The sequence below is a fragment of the Cupressus sempervirens genome, chromosome 8, assembly GCF_028749045.1.
Source record: "Cupressus sempervirens isolate cs-2001-9-10 chromosome 8, ASM2874904v1, whole genome shotgun sequence".
In the NCBI taxonomy this organism is placed as follows: domain Eukaryota; kingdom Viridiplantae; phylum Streptophyta; class Pinopsida; order Cupressales; family Cupressaceae; genus Cupressus; species Cupressus sempervirens.
Genome location: NC_143125.1, coordinates 770,744,813 through 770,770,435, shown reverse-complemented (window position 1 = coordinate 770,770,435; position 25,623 = coordinate 770,744,813).

Genomic DNA, 25,623 nt, shown 5'->3' with positions numbered 1-25,623 from the left:
ACCTTGTTAAAAGATTTATATATGACTGTTAGGTCAACCTTGATTAAATGATTTCAAATAATGTTTACAATGGTTAGAAAGTAACACCAGGTTTTGATCTGTTAAGTACAACTCACTTTGCATGTACAAATCTTAGTTTAGCTCGTAAATTGATTCTTAGTCTTTGATTCGCTTGACAACCCCTCAAGCAATCACTCTTCACTTCTTCACCTCTTCTCATCCTTCTATTTATATTTGTTAGTCAATAACATCAGGAATTGCTCCAACTTTCTTTGGAACATATATAAAGTTTTCCCTTGTACCTCCTTAAATAGGTAATTATGATATTTTTCCACTTAAACATCACTATAGATCTTAGGGTTTATGATTAGATTCATCACATACAATGAATTTGATTGCCATTTTTTTAATTCTCTTCTTTTCTAGAAACTTTTGTTGGAATCCATTCCTTAGATCATTTACCTAATCCTCTCATGGTATTAAATGATTGAACTCATCGATCCTTATCTTCAACACACTTTCCATATTCCAAGAAATCATCTTAGTTGGTTGGAAGTTATGATTTCTCATAAACTGGTAAAATACTGTTCCTTGGCCAACACTGTGTTTTGACACTTGGTTAATACTGGGTTACTTGGTTGCTACTAGATTTCTTGCTCAGAACATACACTCCCACTCTATTGATACTGATGCTCAGTCAACACTAATGCTTGATCAACACTAGCATCACTCAGCATGTACTTCAAATTATTTTATCTTCTTCTCTATTGCTCAATCAAACCTATGCATTTGATCTATCTGTGATTACACCTTCAAGACTTGAATATTATTGTCTTCTCCTTTTGCAACATGATTTAAACAATCACTTTATCTTGTTAGACCAACTAATCAAGTGTCCATTTATAGTTTTCTCTTCATAAATCAACCTTTCCTCTAGATACTTTTGTTATGAACAACCTCTCAAATCCTCTTCATAAATCAAATAGATATAACACTTAGATTAGATAGCAAACTATCTCACTAATAGGTTTGACATCAATGACAACATAACGATTGTTTCAATTGTAGTTTCCAGCAATCTCCTTCTTTGGCATTGATGGAAATACCTCAAGTTACCATGCAATCCAAAATGTTTACTATCTCAAGCAAAACCCTCAATGTATTAGACCTTCATCAATATCCTTAGTAACTCTGATATGTACAGAATCCCTCTCAGTAATCTCTCCCTCTTTGACAAAAATGCCAAAGAAACCTTCAACTCATGCATCTTTTCATGTAGATATCTTTATGTTAGTTCTGAGTTCATCTTCTGTCATCTTGCATGACTGATCCATCATTCTGTTATTCTTCCTTACTACTACCTTAGGAAACACCTAAAGTAGAATTGTTTGCATCAATTTGTAAGATAGTCTGATCAACACATTTGATACAAAACACCATCTTTTCTTAAGTAGCTTTGTCTAGGGGAATCACCCCTAGTTTACCTCTAAGATATTCATGAACATCTTTAGGTAAATCTTTAGTAAATATGTTAGCTATTTTCTCTTTACTGTTCACATACTCCAATTTTACTTATTTGTCTTGAGCTAGCTCTCTCAAATAATGATACTTGATAGCAATGTGCTTTGTCTCTGTGTGCATTACAAGATTCTTTGATATATTAACAACACTAGTTTTATCACAATAGATAACCACTGGATCAATAATTTCTTCCTTCATACCTTTCAACAATTGCTTGATCAATATGATATTTGAAAAATTCACTGCTACTACCTCATACTCAGCTTCAGTTGTTGATTGGGATATGTAATTCTATTTCTTGCTTGTCCATGAAATTAGTCTCTTTCTTCAAAAGAATGCACCTCCACTTGTGCTCTTTCTATCATCAATATTTCCTTCCTAATCAGAATTAGTGAATACCTTTAGTTCAAATCTATCATTCTTGTAATACAATCCATAGTCTTCTATTCCTTTCAGATATCTCAGTATCCTTTTCACTACCATCATGTGATTTTCCTTAGGACTTGCTAAATTTTTTAATTTATTTTCCCAACTACTAATGCAATATCTGGTCTGCTATGAGAATGCAATATCTGGTCTGCTATGAGCAACATATTGTAGTTTTTCAATCATTGATATGTATAATATTTGGTTCACATAAGTAGAATCATTATTCCTAGATAGTTTGTGTCCAGTGACCATGGGTGTACAAACTAGTCTAGAATCTTCCATTCCAATTTTTTTTAGTATCTCTTTGATATATTTGGATTGAGTAGTGAAGATACCTTGCTTCATTTGATATACTTGTAAGCCAACAAAGAATTTGATCTCACTAAATATTAAAATTTTAAATTCCTTCTTCATTTCATTAGCAAATGATTTTCATAATGTTTCCTTGCCTCCAAATATGATATCATCAACAAAAATTTCAGATAACAATACCTCATTCTTCTTGTCAAGCTTCAAGTACAAATTGATGTTATCATTTTTTCTTGCAAAACCAATCTTCACCAAGTAGTTATGTAGTCTTTCATACCATGCTCTAGGGGCTTGTTTCAAACCATATAAAGTGATGAGACCAAATTATGTTCTATTTTATTTCATATGTACCCTCTTTCCTAAACCTTCATACCCATTCTCACATTCTATTTCCATTCCACGACCTACTATTTTTTATACCATGTTGCATTTGATTAAATATATGTAAGTGGTATTTAATATAGCTTTTAGATAAAATATGGAATTGCTTATTGATTGCATTTACTAATAAGAATTGTTATTTTAGCTTGGAAAATAATATGCAACATGCTATGGAGAAGGAGAAAACAAAATTCCCACATCTAGTGAATATACTTGGCAACAAATAATTGCAACTATTAATTATTTGTTTTGCTAAATATTAGTTACTTTTGTTGTAACAACAAATAATTCATTTTTGTACTCATATGACATAAAATAGTATAAACTATTTGATGTTGCAACTAAAAAAATTATGTTGTACATAGGCCCAAAGAATGACTACTTTTATGGCACAACAAATTCCTACATTTGTGGCTTGTTTTATTCCAGCCCACAAGCCACACATGATTCTAAAAGAAGTGGCAAGAGAATAGAATCATGTGCTACAAAATAGGGCTACAAAAATATACTATTGATGGAGGAAAGAATAATTAGAAAAATAATATCCATACATAGGAAATGTTTGAGGATTTGTTATATGCCTTTTCATTATATAAAGGCAATATCATAGATAAAAATATACGTACTACTTCTCTGATAAATAAATTATTCATTTGCATGATCGTCCTTGTAAAGAAGGCTTTCATTTAATATATTGTGCATACTAGGAACAAGGGCCCACTCCTTGGGAAGCTGGGTGATATTTATTTTATGCATTTTATTTTTGTTTGATCTTATTTGTTAAGATAGATTTAATTTATGGCTATGCTATTTTAATTAACTTTTGATTTTATTAGTTCCAATTTATTATAATAGTCGCGCTTTTAATTATTTTATTTTATTTTGGTTGTACTTTATTTTAATAAGTTGTATTGGTTTTAATTAATTTTATTTTATTTTGATAAGATAGTTCTAATTTATATTTTTTATAGTTGTGTGGTTTTAATTAGTTTGATATTATTTTAATTAGCTAGATCTAGTTTACTTTAATAGTTGTGAGATCTAAGCTTTACCATTATTGTTTGATAATGTATTTTAGTTTTAATCTTGTTTGGAAAATTAGATTAATATTTAATTTAGTATTATTAATTTGGTGAGATGTTTTCTTTTCTTTTAATAAATCATTCATTTTGTTTAAGGTGTTGCTAGGAAGTGACAATTTGTTAGAAATCTGATTGAAAAACTCATTGTTGAAAATCAAAGAGGGAGATTGTTGTTTTCAATCATTGTTTTGTCATTGATGTCAAACTTGCTATTTGTAGGAATGAAATTTACTTATAAGATCCAAGTACTATCACTTAGTTGATTGATGAAGAGGATTTGATCAACAAGATGTAACAAGAGTACCTAAGGGAAAGGTTGAGTTATGATATTGTAATGAAGTGCAAGGATCAATTAAGACAATGGTTATATGATGTATTGATAACATACTTAAGGATACAAAGGATGATCACACTTAGAAACATTGCAGGAAGAAGTTGCAACAAGGTTAACTACAAAGCTTAAGCTAAAGATCATTAGTGGGTGCCGAGAAAGTTAGTTGATGATGCAGAAGCATCTTGGGTTTGCTCAGTGGCTACTTTGGAGTTCATGAGAGGAAGGTCGGTAGTTTCTTTGAAAGGTGCTTGGACTGGTGCTTGGCATGCTCTGGGAGCTCGGCATACACTGGGGGCTCGGCATGGTCTTTGGTTACTCGGCATGGTCTGAGAGGAGCTCAACTTTTCTTAGGAATTTGGTTCCTGTTGTAGGATGTGTATCTAATTTTCTAAACTTAGTTAGAGGATGAAAATTTTAGGGATATAAGAGGGCCTAGACTTCTAGCTATGGTTTGAAGCTCGAGTTCTAATTCATTTGGAGCTAGGAGATATCACTATTTTACCAAGACATCAGTTTTGGGAATTTAATTATTTATGTATTTGTATTTAATTTGTGTTCTAGGCCAACCTGTGGCTTAGATTGGTATAAGTAGGAGTTGTGGGAAAGTCTTTAGGCATTATTCATCCATGGAGGAGAAGTAGAGGAGCTTGGAAGAGCGAATTTAGAGAAGAGCTAGTAGCTGCGGCTTGGAAAACAAGGAGATTTCTTGGTGGGCTTACGAGCACAAGTTGGGATCTTCCTTGGAGGTTTCTACCAGAGTGTGGATCTGAACTAGCTAGGGTTTTGATTTGGATCTTGAGGGATCTTGCAGAACTATTACTTGCTTTGTATTTGGTCGTAACCGGGAAGGCCTTACAGCCCAACACATTGCATGTAATTAGTCATATTTTATGAATATATTATGATTTCGTATCAGATCTTGCATTGTTGCTCCTTGTCCTTGTGTTGTTTTCACTGCATGGTTGTATAGCTGGGGGCTAGGACATCTCCTTTAGGGATTCCCCTGCCTTGCATTGCGTCAGCTAAAGCCAAGAAAATTCTCAATTGGAGTCGAGTGACAAGAAATTTCAACGTGTGCTAAGTGATCTTTAGGTGTTGAGTGAAGTGCAAGTGCCAAGCATAAGAAAATCTTAGTTTGTGCCGAGTGATCTTCAAGTGCTGAGCATCAGGAAAAACATAGTTGATGCCGAGTAACACAGTATGTGCTGAGCACTAGAATTTCAATAGTGTTGAGTTGTTGCATTATTTTAAATAACGAAGATTTGCTAAATTTGAGCCGTTTACCTTAAATTTTGTGAACTAGTTGGAAGATAAGGATGATGAGCTAGTGGCACATAATTCTATGTAAACCATTTTTAGGCGAATTCAAGAGGATTATTCAAGAAGTTTCTAGAGGAAACAAAATATGGGTTAGATGCAATGAATCCTAACTAATCCATACGAATTGAAATTAAAGAATGGAAGAATCAAGCGGGAAAAGGAACCCCAAGACTTCTATTTAAGGAGTCACAAACCAAGAAGCAAATGGTGCTGATGCTGATGCTGCCAAAGAGCCAAATTGTGAAGTGGTTAGAAGGATGTCAAGGAGAAGACATCTAGAAGAAGGATGAGCACAGAGGCTCTGCTTCTACAAGTGGTCAAGAAGAGATGATTGCACTAGTACATTGAGCATGGAGACTCAAGGAGGCTAAGCTTGAAAGGAGGCCAAGTTGTTAGAATTGTAGAGATTGAAGACTAGGCAATGGTATGAGTTGAGAAATGATATGAGATCTACAAGTTAAGTTGTATGTTGTATTCAAGTCAAATATTTTCTAACACTCTAGCAATTGTATTAGATATAAAAATCCTATGGACTTAGGTTGGTTTAATAGCCATTTGTAAATCCCTTAATAGGGTGGCATTCTAAGTGAATGTTCTAAAGTCCTCTAACCAAGCCCACTTCTAATAGGGTGGTTAAATCCTCTAACAAGGTCACATTTAACAGTGAGTTGTAAGCCTTTAACAGAGCAGGCCTTTCATAAGGCATCATTTCACAAGAGTGAGAATTGAGTAGCATGTTATTGGTGGTTTTTCCCAAATTGGGTTTCCACGTAAATAACTGTGTTATGTGTTGATTTCTTATGTGTTATGCTTGCATGTTGATTTACAGTAACTTGCTAGTTAGAAAAGTTAAAGCTTGGATGAATGAATGGTTGAATGGGCTCACTATACTTAGTGAAAAGTTTGAATAGGACATTTGGACCTTGAATAACTGATTCACACCCCGCCTCCCCCCCGCCCCCTTTAGAATTATTTTTTGTTGTTGTAGGTTTTCTTCCAAGTGATCTAGCTACAATCATCCCCTTTTGGCATGCTATCTTCATCCTTTGAGCAAACAACCACTATACCTCTCATTAGTTTATGACCCTAGATTGACATTTAGATGCAAGATGAATTGGCTCATTTATTAGAAATATTAGAACCACATTTTATCCCTATGTTTTTGGTGCCATTGCCAGGGAAAGGTATTAAAGGCATGAAATCATAGCAATCCAAGCTAGGAACAATGCACCTTTGAGAATGTCTGATCAACTATCAACCTTGCCCAACCTAGTACCTTAGGTTTGTGCTGTTGTAAAGCATTTAGATGTATTTTTTTATAGTTTGCAAGTAGGCCTTAGAAGTCAATTTAAAATTTTATTTTATCACTTGTTGTTGTGATTTTTTGGTTAAAAAAGAAGAAGTGAATTTGAAAAAAAAATTGTTAAAAATAATACATTTTCAATGTAGTTCAAACACATCATTTTTTCGTAAAAATGCTCCAAAAATGTAATATTCAAAGAGAACACAAGAAGAAAAATAAAAAAAATGATTCCCTACTAAGAGTTTTCGCTCCCATTGTTGAGCTAAAATAAAAGATACAGAAAAACAAAGTAAAACTAAAAGACTAAAGCCGAATAAAAAAGATGCAAGGGTGGACACAAAATTTATAGTAGTTCATCCAACTAGTTTGGATTACATCCACTCTTCAAGAAGGGAAATATATCTATTCAAATATAATTCTTAGTACAATACAACAACAACAAATTGATTATGCACATATATATTCTTCATTCTTAGTGGAAGATGAAAACACTTGGAAGAGGAAGAGACAACAATGATTGGGCTTCACCATTAGACCAACAGAGCTGTTACAACATTCCTCTACCAATAATCATTACAATCTCCCACTTAAAGTCCAATTAATGCTGCATAGATATATCCCCTACTTAGAGTGCTTATGGCCATGTGGTGACAATGCAAAGAGAAGCTCTACAAAAATTGAACTTCTCTCGAGGTAAAACCTTTGTAAACACATCAGCCGGATTAATCTTTGTATCAATATTCCCTAACTGTAGCATTCCCTCTTCAAGAGCATGACAAATAACATGAAATATGGTTTTTATATGCTTCATGCGACTGTGGAAAGCTAAATTTTTAGCCAAATGAATGGCACCCTTGCTGTCAGAAAATAGAGTAAAGTTGGATTGTTTAAATCCCAACTCACCAAACAATAGTTGTAACCATATCATCTCTTTAGCCCCCTTAGTAAGAGCAATATGTTCAGCCTTGGTAGAGGAAAGAGAAAAAACTTGTTTCTTACGAGAAGTCCAGCTAATCGCTAACCTGACAAAAGTAAACACATGGCCTATTGTAGACCTCCTTTTATCTAAGACTCCAGCCATATCAGAATCATCATATCCACAAATATAAGGGGTTTTTCTATTAAAACATAAAACATGAGAGGAAGTTCTTCTTAAATACTAAAAAATCCATTAAACTGCTTGCCAATGAGTTTTACGTAGATTACTCATAAAACCACTTACGACTCCTATTGCATGAGCAAGATCTGAACGTGTGCTATCAATTACATGCATTAAACTCCCAACTGCTAGAGAATAAGGAACACCATCCATCTCATGTTTTTCTTCTGGAATGGAAGGACACATCTTTGAAGACAATAAAAAATGATTAGCCAATAAAGTGACCACTGGTTTGGCATTTGACATATTAAAATTTTCTAAAACTTTGAGAATATACTTTTCTTGAGATAATCTAATTTCTCTTTTATGTCTATCATGGATTATATCCATCCTAAGAATCCTCTTTGCTACTCCTAAATCTTTCACGGCAAAAGGAAGAGCCAAATGTGTCTTCAACTTTTGAATAACTCTCATATTATTTCCAGTAGCCAACATATCATCAACATACAATAGCAAAATTACAAATTCACTAGTTTGATTCGCATCGAGTAAATCCTTCTTGTGTCATGAAGTTATCAAACTTTAAGTACCATTGACATGAGCTTGCTTCAGCTCATATAAACTCCTCTTTAATTTGCAATGTAAATGCTCTTGCCCCTGTTCAACAAATCCCTTTAGTTGCTCCATATATAATTATTCCTTAATATCCCATGGAGAAATGTTGTTTTAACATCGAGTTACTCAAGCTCAAGATCCCAAGCTGCTGCTATACCCAAAACCAAATGAATGGTTTGTATCTTCACCACTGGAGAAAAAATCTCATTAAAGTCCACACCATTTTGTTGAGAAAATCCCTTGACTACCAATCTGGCCCTGCACCATTTACATCCTCCATCTTTCTCTTTTATCTAATAAACCCATTTATTTTTCAATGGCTTATGATTTGGTGGAAGAGGAACCAAATCCCATGTTTGATTTGTATTTAGAGACTCCATTTCATCTTTCATGGCATCAATCCATAATGTCAAATTAACATCAATACATGGGTAAGTGCAAGAAGTTGGGCCTCACTTTTGGCCAAAATGTGGAATTGCTTTTCCTATTTTTGAAATATCTTGTCAATTGATGCCAAAATTTGAGGGATTTAGAGATTAAACATAAAAAAACTTTAGAAATAAAAATTGTAGTGCCCAAAATCTCCTTTTTGAATATGCAATTTATTTATATACTTATATGATAGATTAGTTTTTTGTTATGGATCTTTAGAAACCACTTTTTCAAAATGCCTATTTTAGGACCATACCACAGATGTGTACAAACACCATAATTTGACACAACTAAATGAATTTTTGTGAATCCTTTTAAATGAAGTTACTTGACACACCAAAGATTGATGAAAATAATTTTCTTAAATTTTTTAATGAATATATAATTTTTATTAATTTTTAATTGACGATTAAGTTAATTTCTAAAACCTCTCGTGTACAGACACCATAATTTAATCATTTTTTTCAAACTTCAAAAGAATTGTGTGAAGATTGATGACATGTAAATTAATTTAAGAAATATGAAAAATTATTTAAATTTTTTTTTTATAGTGAATCTCACTATTTTATGTTTAAGAGACACTTTTGATTAATAAATAATGTAAAAATAGCAAATAAACTCATAACACTATAAAATTTATAGTTTTAAAATTAGATCAGTAAGACCTATAATGGGCTTTTGTTTTGTCAAAAAATTCAATGTGGACGACCGTATAAAAATAATGACAATCTTAGAAATTGTCAATTAAATGCCTTAGTCAAAATTTGGTTCATAAAGGCATAGGATTGGTCCCACCAAGCCTATTCCATGCCTTTCCCCAAGGAAAAACTTAGTGCAAATTCTCGCTCATGGAAAATTCTTGCCCCATGACATTAGAATCGGGCACCTAATTTGCAATTCAAAAATCGAGTGCCTGATTCTAATTTAACCGTTATCAGAATCGAGTACCCAATATTTAAACAATCGGGTGCTCGATTCTTTATAAAAATTAGATACTTGATTCTAAAGTACTCATTGGGCCCCAAAAGATGCTCCACAAAGCACTTATCAATCATTGCAATGATTGAATGACAGTTTCAAGCTGCAACAATAAATTTTTGTCACAATTATTCTATTTTCTTATCATCTTCTACAATTTGAAAGCTATTGATTTGAATTCAAAATTGGTGCAAACTTGGTATCAAAACATTGAAAAAAGAAAAAAATAAAAATTCTGACAAATGAAGAGATTGCAACAAACAAAGGGAATGAAGCACAATGTCAATGAAAGAGAAGACAAAGAATTAGAGAGTTGAGCAATGTTTTAGAAGAGAAGGACATTAAGGATGTTATGATGGATGAAGAGGCTGAAGAAGAGAACCCAATACAAGGAGATTCAAGTGCACATTCTAATCAAACATTCAATACAAGTGTGTCTCCAAACCCTCAATTTTTTTCTCATGATAAAATTGGAGATTTTGTAGAAGCAAGTTACTATTCAAATGATTTAGCTTTTCTTCATGAGAATAGATTATCAAATGATCATGTACAACAAACTTCAATGGAAATGTAAGCCCTGAAAGAAATACCGAGGAAAAATTAAAATGAGATTCAAATTCCAAATAACACTGAAAATGAAATGCCAATTGAAAATAACAATGGTATGAATGTAGACATGGAAACACCAAGTATCGAACATGCATGTCTGAATGATACTAAAAGTGTGTGAACATAATTTTTATTTTTCTAATGATGTGCTAGATAATCTTCATGGATTAGTTTCGTGGAGATAGATTGGGACACATGCTAATAGATTATATAGACATTTTTTTATAATAAGAAATTTGGGTTCAATATCATTTGCTGTTGCAACTAATTAAAATTCATAAAATGCAAAAAATAATGAAAAGGCTAGGAATGTATGCAAAATCCAAGTACAAAAATGAGTCTTTAAAACAAGTTATATCCACTATTGCTAGTGCCTTTGATGTTATCAGAAAGAGAAGTTTCTTTAAAGATAAGAATGCAACATGATGAACAATAAAAATGGCTTTAGTTAAAAAATCAACTACTGACAAAAGATTGATTAGTAACATAAGTGGATATCTTAATGTGAATCGTAAGACTTTAGAAAGAGCTATAAAGAGAAAGGTTAACTTTGAAAGTGATCCAACAAATAGTTTGTGGACTTCTAGTGGTAGATTCTCAAGATTTGATTTGAAACTTATTAGTGAAGTCAAAAGTTTGGTTGAATTATTTTGGCATGATAATACAAGAGTATCACCTAATTCAAGAGATGTTCTTAAATTTAGAGTTGGCTAAAAAATATGTGATCCACATCCTAAACAACTTTTGGACATGACTTAAAGTGAATTATTCAAATTTTTAAGATGATAAGGTGTTAACTATTACCATTAGTCAAAGATCTTTTGAAAAGTGTAAACCATGGTCTGTAAGGATTAACAAGGAAAGAATCACATGTCAATTTGGTTACCATTATGATGTATTTCAATCTATATGTGGTACCATGCATAGTAAAAAAATGTTGCAAGAATGTGGTGTAAAAATACCACCTCAAAATAGAAAGGATTTCATATTAGGTTTATTTTGTAAGCCACCTAATGACCAATATTTTCTTTTCAATGCATGTCTTTCTTGTACATGTGATATGTGTGGTAGCTTTCTTTATTAGATGAATGTTTGAATGGAAATTCTTTGACTAAATTTGGAAAATAATTAGTTGATGTAAAAGATTCAAAACTATTGAATATCCATTGAAGGATGGGAAGATTGGAAGGTGTAATCTAGTTACAAATAAAGTTAGTTGTCATGCATTTATGGATGAGTTTAAGAGTGTGATCATACCCAAATATGTTGAACACTCTCAATATGCTAGATTACTTGATAGACAATTTCAAAATATGTAAATAATTTCAATTGTTGACTTTGGAGGGAACTACACACTTGCACCGCAAGATGAGGTACAACCATAATATTACAATTCAGTGCAAGTAACAATTTATGTTTATATGTTTATAGGCATGCACCTAATTATAGAAAGGAGGATTGGAAAATATTGAGAGAGTACCATCTCTATATAAGTGATAACAAAATTCATTCATTTGAGTTTGTCCAATATTTTTTCAAGGTCTTTTATGATAATTTAAGAGAGACAAATTCAAATGACACAACATTGGATATGGTCAGATAATTGTACAAAACAATTTAAGAATGCTAGAATTTTCTATTGGTTAAGTAGGACACATAAGCAAACTAATGTCCAACATATGTGGAGTTTTCTTGAGACTGGACATGATAAAGGAGAACATGATGGTGCTGGTGCATGCATGAAGAGAGCCCTTTATAGAGAGCAATTAAAATTTGAGGAAAAAGCCAAATTAAAAAATGTGCATGAGATTGTGGAATGGTGTAACAAATATTTATACATAGGATCAAGTCAAAAATCTACAATCAGACATTTCTCCCACCTAGTTGAAGAGAAGAATATCCTTTCAAGACATGGTTATGACACAATTAGCGGGTCAACTAAATGACATTCATTTAGGAGTTCAGATTCTTGCACTTAGACTATATGGACTAAGGAGCTTGCTTTTTTTTGTTAGTTTTGTCTTGTAGGTGAATGGGAAGAATGCAAAAATATAGAATGGGTTGAAGATTGGCAACAAAAATCATTAGCACCTACTGAAAAACATTTTCAAGATGGTATAGTAAATGAAGGCTTTAATGTTACTTGTGCATCAGAAGACTATGGTCATATTTCATGTTAGAAATGCTTTAGAATAATTGAGGAGGGGGAGGGTGTGTGTGTGTGAATTAGTTATTCAAGGTCCTAATGTCCAATTCAAACTTTTTCACTTAGTGAGCCCATTCAACCATTCATTCATGCAAGCTTTAACTCTCCTAATCAACAAGTTACTGTAAATCAACATGCAAGAATAAAACATAAAGAATCAACACATAACACAGTGATTTACGTGGAAACCCAATTTGGAAAAAACTACCAGTAACATGCTACTCAATTCTCACTCTTCTGAAGTGATTCCCTGTCAAAGGCTTACAACACATTGTTATATGTGACCTTGTTAGAGGATTTATCCACCCTGTTAGAAGTGGGCTTGGTTAGAGGACTTAAGAACATTCACTTGGAATGCCACCCTGTTAAAAGATTTACAAATGGCTATTATACCAATCTAAGTCCATAGGATTTTCATATCTAATACAATTGCTAGAGAGTATTAGAAAATCTTTGACTTGATTACAACATACAAATTAACTTGCAGATCTTAGATCACTCTTCAGTTCTTTACATTGCCTGGCCTTCAATCTCTTCAGTTCTGATAGCTTGCCCTCCTTTCAAGCTTTCTCTCCTTGAGTCTTCATGCTCAATGTAATAGTGCAATAATTTCTCTCTGACCACTTGTTGAAGCAGACCCTTTGTGCTCTTCCTTCTCCTACATGTCTTCACCTTGACACCCTTCTAACCACTTTGCAATTTTGGCACTTTAGCAGTAGCAACCTCTTGGTCTGTGACTACTTAAATAGAAGTCTTGGAGTTCCTTTTCCTACTCGATTCTTCCTTCTTTTAATTTCAATTCATATTGATTAGGTAGGATTCATTGTATCTAACCCATATTTTGTTTCCTCTAGAAACTTCTTGAATAATCTTTTTGAACTCACCCAAAAATGATTTACATAGAATTCTATGCCACTAGCTCATCATCCTTATCCTCCAACTAGTTCACAAAATTCAAGATAACCACTTTATCAGCTTAGATTTGGAAAATCTTTGATATTTCCAATAATGCAGTAGCTCGACACTATTGAAATATTGGTGCTCGACACACACAATGTTATGCAACATCAACTAAGTTTTTAGTGATGCTCGACACCTACTAAGATTTTTCGATGCTCGACACCTATTATATCACTCAACACTTGAACTTCACTCGACACACACTAGATTTTCATTTTACTCAGCTCCAACTGAGAATTTGCTCGACTTCAACTAGCTTGCTTGGCACCCACTAATGAACTTAGTTTAAGCTTTGCAGTTAACCTTGTTACAACTTATTCCTCCAATGTTTCTAAGTGTAGCCAACCTTTGTATCTTTCAGTATGTTATCAATACATCATCTAACCATTGGCTTAACTAATCCTTGCACTTCATTACAATATCATAACTCAACCTTTCCCTTATGTACTCTTGTTACATCTTGTTGATTCAATCCTCTTCATCAATCAACTAAGTGATAGTACTTGGATCATATAAGAAAATGTCATTCCTACACATAGCAGGTTTGACATCAATGAAAAAATAATGATTGAAAACAATCTCCCTCTTTCAATCAATCTTCTTCATCAATGATCTTTTCAATCAGATTTCCAAGAATCTCCCTCTTTGGCATTGATGGCAAACCAAATTGATCAACCATCATACTAAACTATTCAACCAAGTTAACTAGGTTAGAACAATAAGCCAAATGCCAAAAAGTAACTATGTAACCATTAGTTTTCACATCTCCTTCTTACTGTTAACTTCTCCCTCTTAACTGTTGCATCCTTTCTCTTTCCTTTCTTTACTTTTTACAGTTTCTCCCTCTGTATGCATTGCTCATCTTTTGCTATTCTCTATTCTAATCAACTTCTTCATCTTCTCCCTCAATCTATTGATCAAAGCTTTTATCCACTTGAATGTTGTTAATCAATTTCTTTACTCTTTCTCCCTTCTCATGTTGTTGATCAGTTTCTTTACTCTTTCTCCTTCTTTGAAAACAATGCAAAAGATATACTATTTCAACATCTTGATATGCAAGTGTAGCGTTCAACATGTTCTTTCACTTTTTCCCTCTATCACCTTGCTTGTGACTGATTTGGAGTTTCAACACTTTAATTACTTTAGGCATGAATCCTAAAGTAAGTATCCTCTACATCAGTGTGTAATATTTCATCAATCAATTCATTTGATGCAGGGGAGTCTTACTTTTTCTTAAGTAGCCTTGGCTAGGGGTATCACCCCTAACTTACCTTTAAGATAATCTAAAGCATCTTTAGGCAGTGCTTTTGTGAAGATGTCAGCAATTTGTTCCTTTGAGCTAACATATTCCATCTTCACTTGTTTGTCTTCCACCAATTCTCTTACATAGTGATACATGATTGTAATGTTCTTGGTTTTGGCATACATTACAAGGTTTCTTGATATGTTGATAGCACTTGTATTGTCACAATAAAGTATCAAAGGCTCATTTACCTCTTACTTCATACTTGCAAAAATGTTTGATCCATACAATATTGGTGCAATTTATAGCCACTGCAACATATTCAACTTCTACTGTGGACTGTGAGGTACAACTTTGCTTTTTGCTGGTCCATGTAATCAATCTTTTTCCCAAGAAAAGTGCTCCTCCACTGGTGCTTTTTTTGTCATCAATGTTACCTCCCCAATCCACATCAGTATAGGCTTTTAGCTGAAACTTTTCACTCCTCTTGTAATACAAACCAAAGTCATCAATTCCTTTTAGGTACCTCAGTATTCTCTTTATTGCCATCAGGTGATTTTCTCTTGGATCTGCAAAAAATCTTGCCACTATTCCAACAACTAATGTAATGTCTGGTCTACTATGTACAACATACAACAACTTTCCAATCATTGATCTATACATTGTCTGATTCACTTTAGCTGATTCATCATTCTTGGATAACTTATGTCCTATTGCCATTGGTGTGCTAACTAGTTTTGACTCTTCTAATCCAAATGTCTTGAGTATCTCCTTAATGTGTTTTGATTGGGTCACAAATATGCCATGCTTCAATTGATGTACTTGCAAACCAAAAAAGAACTTGATTTGTCCAAACATTGACATCTCAAACTCATGTTTCATTTGATCAACAAAATCTTTGCATAGAACATCTTTTCCTCCAAATATTATATCATCAACAAAGATTTTAGATATCAAAATATCTTTACCTTTTTCAGCTCTAATATACAAGTTGTTATTACCATTTGTTCTCTCAAAACCTATCTTCACAAGATATTTGTGCAATCTCTCATACCATGCTCTAGGTGCTTGCTTCAAACCATAAAGTGCCTTATGTAGTTTGCAGATCATATCCTTATTCTTGTCATCAACAAATCCCTCTAGTTGTTTAATGTAGACTTCATCTTCCAGTATACGATTTAGAAAAGCAGACTTGACATGCATTTGGTAGACTTTGAAACTTTTGTATGCAGCATATGCAAGCAATGTTCTTACTCCTTCCATTCTTGCAACATGAGAAAATGTCTCCCCATAATCCAGTCTTTCTTATGCATAGCCTTTGCAAACTAGTCTGGCTTTGTTTCTTGTTACTTCACCATTCTCATCAAGTTTTTTCCTAAACACCCATTTGGTACCATTTACATTCTTATTACCTAGTCTAGGAACTAGGGTCCAGGTTTTGTTCTTCTTAATCTGATCTATCTCCTCTTCCATAGCTTTATATTAGTCATCATATTGTAGTGCATCTTTCACTATTTTGGGCTCAACCTTTCTTAACAAACATGATTCATTTCTCAGTCTATTCCTTGTCATTAGTCTTACATCCTTATCACCAATAATTTGATCTATAGGGTGATGTCTTTTGACATATTTGGCTAGTCTTGGTTCTGTCCTTCTTTGTATGTATGATTGTTCAGCTTCAAAGTCATTTTGCTCTTCTCCATTTGGTATTTCATCATCTCTTTCATGTGCACTGATTTCAGAATCAAAATGTGCACTTCCTTCATTCTACAACTCGACTTTTGAATGCAACTCAACATTCACTACACCTCGGCTGATACTGAGATTTGTTGCTGATTCCCAACTTCATTAGTAGCATCATCTTTAGTAGTCATTCCTTCATAGAAGTATACAAAAGATCTATAATCTTATCATTTCTTAGTTAAGATCTATAACTTTCAAACGGTATAACATTTTTCAGCAGTTTACAATGATCTTCATTGATAATTAACTAATAAATACTTATCAAACTCAGAATTTGACAAAAATTATATTGATGGAATCTAGAGAGCGATATTAAAAAACCCTTTTTGTTTTATTCAATTTCGACCAAAATAACATTGTTAGACGGCTACCCGAAGTCTGAGTATCACTAAACCCCTCTTCAAACACGTCTTTTGGGTTGACCGGGTAAGCTTGGTAAATACCAAGCCTAATCGGATATCCGATTCTAAATCGGATATTCGATATGTTTCGGGTGAAAAATTTCAAATCCCAACCCATTTTGGAGGGAAAATTGGGTTTAAACGTCATAGCTTATGATTTATAAATTATTTCACTTATATTACTATGTAAAGACGTATTTTAATCTATTATATATATAATAACGTAATGTAAAGATATAAGATATAATCTAGCAATATATAATAATATATTATGTTATTCTTATTACAATCTATAAATATAATTTATATTATTATTATTTTACTAAATATAATAACGTAATTTATATATATAAAATACGTATTATATATTATTATATTAATATGTATGTTATTTATATATATAATAACGTAATATTTTCATTAAATATAATATGTATTATATATTATTATATTAATATGCATAATAATATAATAAATATATATATATATAATAACGTAATATATTAAATATAAATATATAATATGTATTATATATATTATTATCTTAATATGTATGTTATTAATATATATATATATAATAACATAATATTTTCATTAAATATAATAACGTAATATATATATATATATATATATATATGTTATTAATATATATAATAACGTAATATTTTTATTAAATATAATAACGTAATATATATATTATTAATATATATGAGTCAAAGGGGGTCATAGGTCAACCATTGACCCCCTTTGACGCATTAAACAACGACATGTCCTTAGGGACATATTACAATGGTTAATGTGGGTCAAAGGGGGTCATAGGGTGACCTATGACCCCTTTTGACCCATTAAATGACAATATATGTCCCTACGGGTCCTAGGACCCCAAGGGACATATTTGAATTGTTCATATGGGTCAAAGGGGGTCATAGGGTGACCTATGACCCCCTTTGACCCATTAAATGATGACATATGTCTGTAGGGGTCCTAGGACCCCTAAGGACATATTCGAATGGGTAATATGGGTCAAAGGGGGTCATACGTCCCTTTTACCCATTAACTGATGACATATGTCCCTAGGGGTCCTAGGACCCCTAGGGACATATTCGAATGGGTAATATGGGTCAAAGGAGGTCATAGGGTGACCTATGACTCTTTTTGACCCATTAAACGATGACATATATCTCTAGGGGTCCTAGAACCCCTAGGGACATATTTGAATGGGTAATATGGGTCAAAAAGGGTCATAGGGTGACCTACGAACCTTTTTGACACATTAAATGACGACATATGTCACTAGGGGTCCTCGGACCCCTAGGAACATATTCGAATGGGTCATATGGGTCAAAGGGGGTCATAGGTGACCTATGACCCCCTTTGATCCATTAAATGACGACATATGTCTCTAAGGGTCCTAGCACCCCTAGGGCATTTCAAATTGTTCATATGGGTCAAAGGGGGTCATAAGGTGATCTATGATGCCCTTTCACCCATTAAACAATGACATATGTCTCTGGGGGTCCTATAACCCCTAGGGACATATTCGAATCATTCATATGGGTCAAAGGGGGTCATAGGGTGACCTATGACACCCTTTGACCCATTAAATGATGACATATGTCCCTAAGGGTCCTAGGACCCCTAGGGACATATTAGAATCATTCATATGGGTCAAAAGGGGTCATAGGGTGACCTATGACCCCCTTTCACCCATTAAATGATGACATATGTCACTAGGGGTCATGGGACCCTTAAGGACATATTTGAATCGTTCATATAGGTCAAAGGGGGTCAAAGGGTGACCTATGACCCCCTTTGACTCATTAAATGACGACATATGTCCCTAGGGGTCCTAGGACCCCTAGGGACATATTCGAATGGGCCATATGGGTCAAAGGGGGTCACAGGGTGACCTATGACCCCTTTTGACCCATTAAATGATGACATATGTCCTTAGGGGTCCTAAGAAACCTAGGGACATATTCAAATCGTTCATATGGGTCAAAGGGGGTCATAGGGTGACCTATGACCCCTTTTGACCCATTAAACGATGACATATGTCCCTAGGGGTCCTAGGATCCCTAAGGACATATTTGAATCGTTCATATGGGTCAAAGGAGGTCATAGGGTGCCCTATGACCCCCTTTGACCTATTAAACGACGACATATGTCCCTAGGGGTCCTAGGGACATATTCGAATGGGCCATATGGGTCAAAGGGGGTCATAGGTCACCCTATGACCTCCTTTGACCCATTAAATGATGACATATGTCCCTACGGGTCTTCAGACCCCTAAGAACATATTCAAATGGGTCATATGCGTCAAAGGGGTTCATAGGGTGACCTATGACCCCTTTTGTCCCATATGAATGATTCAAATATGTCTCTAGGGGTCCTAGGACCCCAAGGGACATATTCAAATCATTCATATGGGTCACCCGCTTTGACCCATTAAACGATGACATATGTCTCTAGGGGTCCTAGAACTCTTAGGGACATATTTGAATTGTTCATATGGGTCAAAAGGGGTCATAGGTGACTCATTAAACGACAACATATGTCTTTGGGGGGTCCTATAACCCTTAGGGACATATTCGAATCGTTCATATGGGTCAAAGGGGGTCATAGGGTGACTTATGACACCCTTTGACCCATTAAACGACGACATATGTTCCTAGGGGTCCTAGGACCCCTAGGAACATATTCAAATCGTTCATATGGGTCAAAGGGGGTCATAGGGTGACCTATGACCCCCTTTGACCTACTAAATGATGACATATGTCCCTAGGGGTCCTGGGACCCCTAAGCACATATTCGAATCGTTCATATGGGTCAAAGGGGGTCATAGGGTGCCCTATGACTCCCTTTGACCCATTAAACGATGACATATGTCCCTAGGGGTCCTAGGGACATATTCGAATGGGCCATATGGGTCCCTTTGACCCATTAAATGATGACATATGTCCATAGGGGTCTTAAGACCCTTAGGGACATATTCAAATCGTTCATATGGGTCAAAAGGGGTCATAGGGTGACCTATGATCCTCTTTGACCCATTAAATGATGACATATGTCGCTAGGGGTCCTCGGACCCCTAAAAACATATTCGAATGGGTCATATGCATCAAAGGGGGTCACAGGGTGACCTATGACCCCTTTGACCCATATGAACAATTCGAATATGCCCTACCCATATGAACGATTTGAATATGTCCCTAGGGGTCCTAGGACCCCTAGAGACATATTCGAATCGTTCATATGGGTCAAGGAGGTCATAGGTCACCTTTGACCCATTAAATGATGACATATGTCTCTAGGGGTCCTAGAACCCCTACAGACATATTTGAGTTGTTCATATGGGTCAAAGGGGGTCATAAGGTGACCTATGACCCCCTTTGACTCATTAAACGATGACATATGTCCCTAAGGGTTCTGGGACCCCTAAGGACATATTCGAATCGTTCATATGGGTTAAAGGTGGTCATAGGGTGACCCATGACCCCCTTTGACCCATATGAATGATTCAAATATGTCCGTAGGGGTCCTAGAACCCCTAAGGACATATTCGTATCGTTCATAGGACCCCTAAGGACATATTCGAATCGTTCATATGGGTCAAGACCTTTTGACCCATTAAATGACGACATATGTCGCTAAGGGTCCTAGGACCCCTAGGGACATATTAGAATCGTTCATATGAGTCAAAGGGGGTCATAGGGTGACCTATGGTCTTTTTTGACCCATTAAATGATGACATATGTCGCTAGGGGTCCTTGGACCCCTAAGAACATATTCGAATGGGTCATATGGGTCAAAGGGGGTCATAGGGTGACCTATGACCCCCTTTGACCCATATGAACGATTCGAATATGTTTCTAGGGGTCCTAGGACCCCTAAGGACATATTCGAATCGTTCATATTGGTCAAGGGGGTCATAGGTGACCTATGACCCCTTTTGACCCATTAAATGACAACATATGTCTCTAGGGGTCCTAGGACCCCTAGGGACATATTTGAATTGTTCATATGGGTCAAAGGGGTTCATAGGGTGACCTATGACCCCCTTTGAGCCATTAAATGATGACATATGTCTTTGGGAGTCATATAACCCCTAGGAACATATTCAAATCATTCATATGGGTCAAAAGGGGTCATAGGGTGACCTATGACACTCTTTGACCCATTAAATGATGATATATGTCCCTAGGGATCCTAGGACCCCTAGGGATATATTCAAATCGTTCATATGGGTCAAAGGGGGTCATAGGGTGACCTATGACCCCCTTTGAACCATTAAACGAAGACATATGTCCCTATGATTTCTAGGACCCCTAAAGACATATTCGAATTATTCGTATGGGTCAAAGGGGGTCATAGGGTACCCTATAATCCTTTTTGACCCATTAAAAAATGACATATGTCCTTAGGGGTCCTAGGGACATATTCGAATGGGCCATATGGGTCAAAGGGGGTCATAGGGTGACCTATGACCCCCTTTGATCCATTAAACGATGACATATGTTCCTAGGGACATATTCGAATCGTTCATATGGGTCAAAGGGGGTCATAGGGTGACCTATGACCCTCTTTGACCCATTAAACAATGACATATGTCGCTAGGGGTCCTCGGACCCCTAGGAACATATTCGAATGGGTCATATGGGTCAAACCTTTGACCCATATGAACAATTTGAATATGTCTCTAAGGGTCTTAGGACCCCTATGAACGATTCAAATATGTCTCTAGGTGTCCTAAGACCCCTAGGGACATATTCAAATCTTTCATATGGGTCAAGGGGACCCTCTTTGACCCATTCAACGATGACATATGTCTCTAGGGGTTCTAGAACCCTTAGGGACATATTCGAATTGTTCATATGGGTCATAGGGGGTCATAGGGTGACCTATGACCTCCTTTGAGCCATTAAATGATGACATATGTCCCTAGGGGTCTTAGGACCCCTAAGGACATATTCGAATCGTTCATATGGGTCAAAGGGGGTCATAGGGTGACCCATGACCCCCTTTGACCCATATGAACAATTCGAATATGTCTCTAGGGGTCCTAGGACCCCTAGAGACATATTCGAATTGTTCATATGGGTTAAATGGACCCATGACCCTCTTTGACCCATTAAACGGCGACATATGTCCCTAGGAGTCTTAGGACCCCTAGGTACACATTCAAATCGTTCATATGTGTCAAAGGGGGTCATAGGGTGACCTATGACCCGCTTTGACCCATTAAACGATGACATATGTCCTCAGGGATCTTAAGACCTATACAGACATATTTGAATCGTTCATATGGGTCAAAGGGGGTCATAGGGTGACCTATGACCCCCTTTGACCCATTAAACGATGACATACGTCCCTAGGGGTCCATATTCGAATCGTTCATATGGGTCAAAGGGGTCATAGGGTGACCTATGACCCCCTTTGACCCATTAAATGACGACATATGTCCCTAGGGGTCCTAAGACCCCTAGGGACATATTCGAATGGGTAATATGGGTCAAATGGGGTCATAGGTCCCTTTGACCCATTAAATGATGACATATGTCCCTAGGGGTCCTATATATTCGAATAGGTAATATGGGTCAAAGGGGGTCATAGGGTGACCTATGAATCCCTTTGACCCATTAAACGATGACATATGTTGCTAGGGGTCCTAGAACCCCTAAGGACATATTCGAATGGGTAATATGGGTCAAAGGGGGTCATAGGGTGACATATGACCCTCTTTGACCCATTAAACGATGACATATGTTGCTAGAGTTCCTCAGACCCCTAGGAACATATTTGAATGGGTCATATGGGTCAAAGGGGGTCATAGGGTGACCTATGAGGCTTTTTGACCCATATGAACGATTTGAATATGTCTCTAGGACCCCTAGGGACATATTCAAATCGTTCATATGGGTCAAGGGGGTCATAGGTGACCTATGACCCCCTTTGACCTATTAAATGATGACATATGTCTCTAGGGGTCCTAGAACCCCTAGGGACATATTCAAATTGTTCATATGGGTCAAAGGGGGTCATAGAGTGACCTATGACCCCCTTTGACCCATTAAATGATGACATATGTCTCTGGGGGTCCTATAACCCTTAGGGACATATTCGAACCGTTCATATGGATAAAAAGGGGTCATAGGGGGACCTATGACACCCTTTGACCCATTAAATGATGACATATGGCTCTAGGGGTCCTAAGACCCCTAAGGACATATTTGAATCGTTCATATGGGTCAAAGGGGGTCATAGGGTGTCTTATGACACCTTTTGACCCATTAAACGATGACATATGTCCCTAGGGGTCCTAAGACCCATAGGGACATATTTGAATCATTCATATGGGTCAAAGGGGGTCATAGGGTGACTTATGACCCCCTTTAACCCATTAAACAACAACATATGTCCCTAGCGGTCCTAGGACCCCTAGGGACATATTCAAATTGTGTATATGGGTCAAAGGGGGTCATAGGGTGACCTATGACACCCTTTGACCCATTAAACAATGACATATGTCCCTAGGGGTCCTAGGACCTATAGGAACATATTCGAATCATGCATATGGGTCAAAGGGGGTCATATGTGACCCATTAAATGGCGAAATATGTCCCTAGGGGTCTTGTCCTAGGACCCCTAGGGACATATTCGAATCGTGCATATGGGTCAAAGGGGGTCATAGGGTGATCTATGACACCCTTTGACCCATTAAATGATGACATATGTCCCTAGGGGTCCTACCCCTAGGGACATACTTGAATCATTCATATGGGTCAAAGGGGGTCATAGGTCACCCTTTGACCCATTAAACGATGACATATGTTCCTAGGGGTCCTAAGACCCCTAAGGACATATTTGAATCGTTCATATTGGTCAAAGGGGGTCATAGGGTGACTTATGACCCCCTTTGACCCATTAAACGATGACATTTGTCCCTAGGGGTCGTAGGACCCATAGGGACATATTCGAATCATGCATATGGATCAAAGGGGCTCATAGGGTGACCTATGACCCCCTTTGACCCATTAAATGATGACATATGTGCCTAGGGGTCCCTAGGAACATATTCGAATCGTTCATATGGGTCAAAGGGGGTCATCCATTAAATGATGACATCTGTCCCTAGGGTTCCTAAGACCCCTAAGGACATTCAAATCGTTCATATGAGTCAAGGGGGTCATAGGTGAGCTATGATCCCCTTTGACCCATTAAACAATGACATATGTCCCTAGGGGTCCTAGGACCCTTAGGGACATATTCAAATCGTTCGTATGTATATGGGTTAAAAAATGAAAGGATATATATATATATATATATACTATTTATACTATTTTATGATAATAATAATAATAATAATATAAATAAACATTAAATATTAATATTATTATATCTATAGTAATAATAATAATACTATTATAGCTAATATATATATATATATATATATATATATATATATATATATATTGTAGCATAATAATAATAATATAAATAAACACTAAATATTTACACTATTATATCTATAGTAATAATATTAATACTATTATGGGTATAATAATAATATTGATACTATAGCTATATTAATACTATATATTAATACTATTATATATTAATACTATTGATACTTTATATTAATACTATTATACTATTAATACTATTATATATTAATACTATTATATATTAATACTACTATACTATAAGCTTAGTAATAAACCAAAGTCAGTTTCCCTCCAATGATTTTCATAATATTAATATAATTATGGCAAAGGAGAGAAACTATAGCATGTTTTTCTTCAAAAATTCACTTTACAAAATCAAAAATCCGATTTTAAATTGGATATCCGATATTACTGGCACCAATTCCCAATATTTTTCTATCCCTGCAGACCCAACAACATCACTTTTTCACTTCATTTTTCATGGGTTTTGCAAAAAGTCGCATTTTAGGGCCCAACCAATCAATTTTTTTTTAAAAATATAACCTTCGGTGTTCGAATTTGTCATCTGAATGGGGAGCAGCAGTCGTCAAAAGGATAAACGCAAAAGGAAGATATCCAATGAAGACATTGCAGCATATAGGGAAAGGGATAAAATGGAACACCAAAGAAAAAGATAAGGTATGCTAAATATTAGTCAAGTTGACGATGAATTAATCGAAGGTGAAATCATAGAGTCAGATAATGAATATGTACAGTTGGAGAATGAAAATGTACCTATTGAAAACGATAATGCCGAAATTGAAAATTTGAAGAATGAAAATTTTGAAGAAGAAATGCCACCAAATCATAATCCAAATTGCATAATTGACCATGTCGAAGATGATAATGCACATGAACCTAATGCACAAGAACCTTACATATCTCCTAATTATAATCAACATGAAGGTTCTAAAACACCAAAATGGATAATTGAAATTGTTGAAACGATTATTACTAGTTTGGAAGGAAAAAAATCAGAAAGAACCATTCGGTTATGGACTTCAAGACTATATCAGATGTTTTTCAGCAACAAGACAGTGGTAGAGAAATGTCAACTTTTCATGCACTTATTAAAGATGCAAAAGATGAGAACTATGCTTTCCGAATTGAAGATTCGTGTCAATAAAAAGTTGGAAAGAAATGCCATTATCGTGAAGAATCTTTTCAGTGCTCT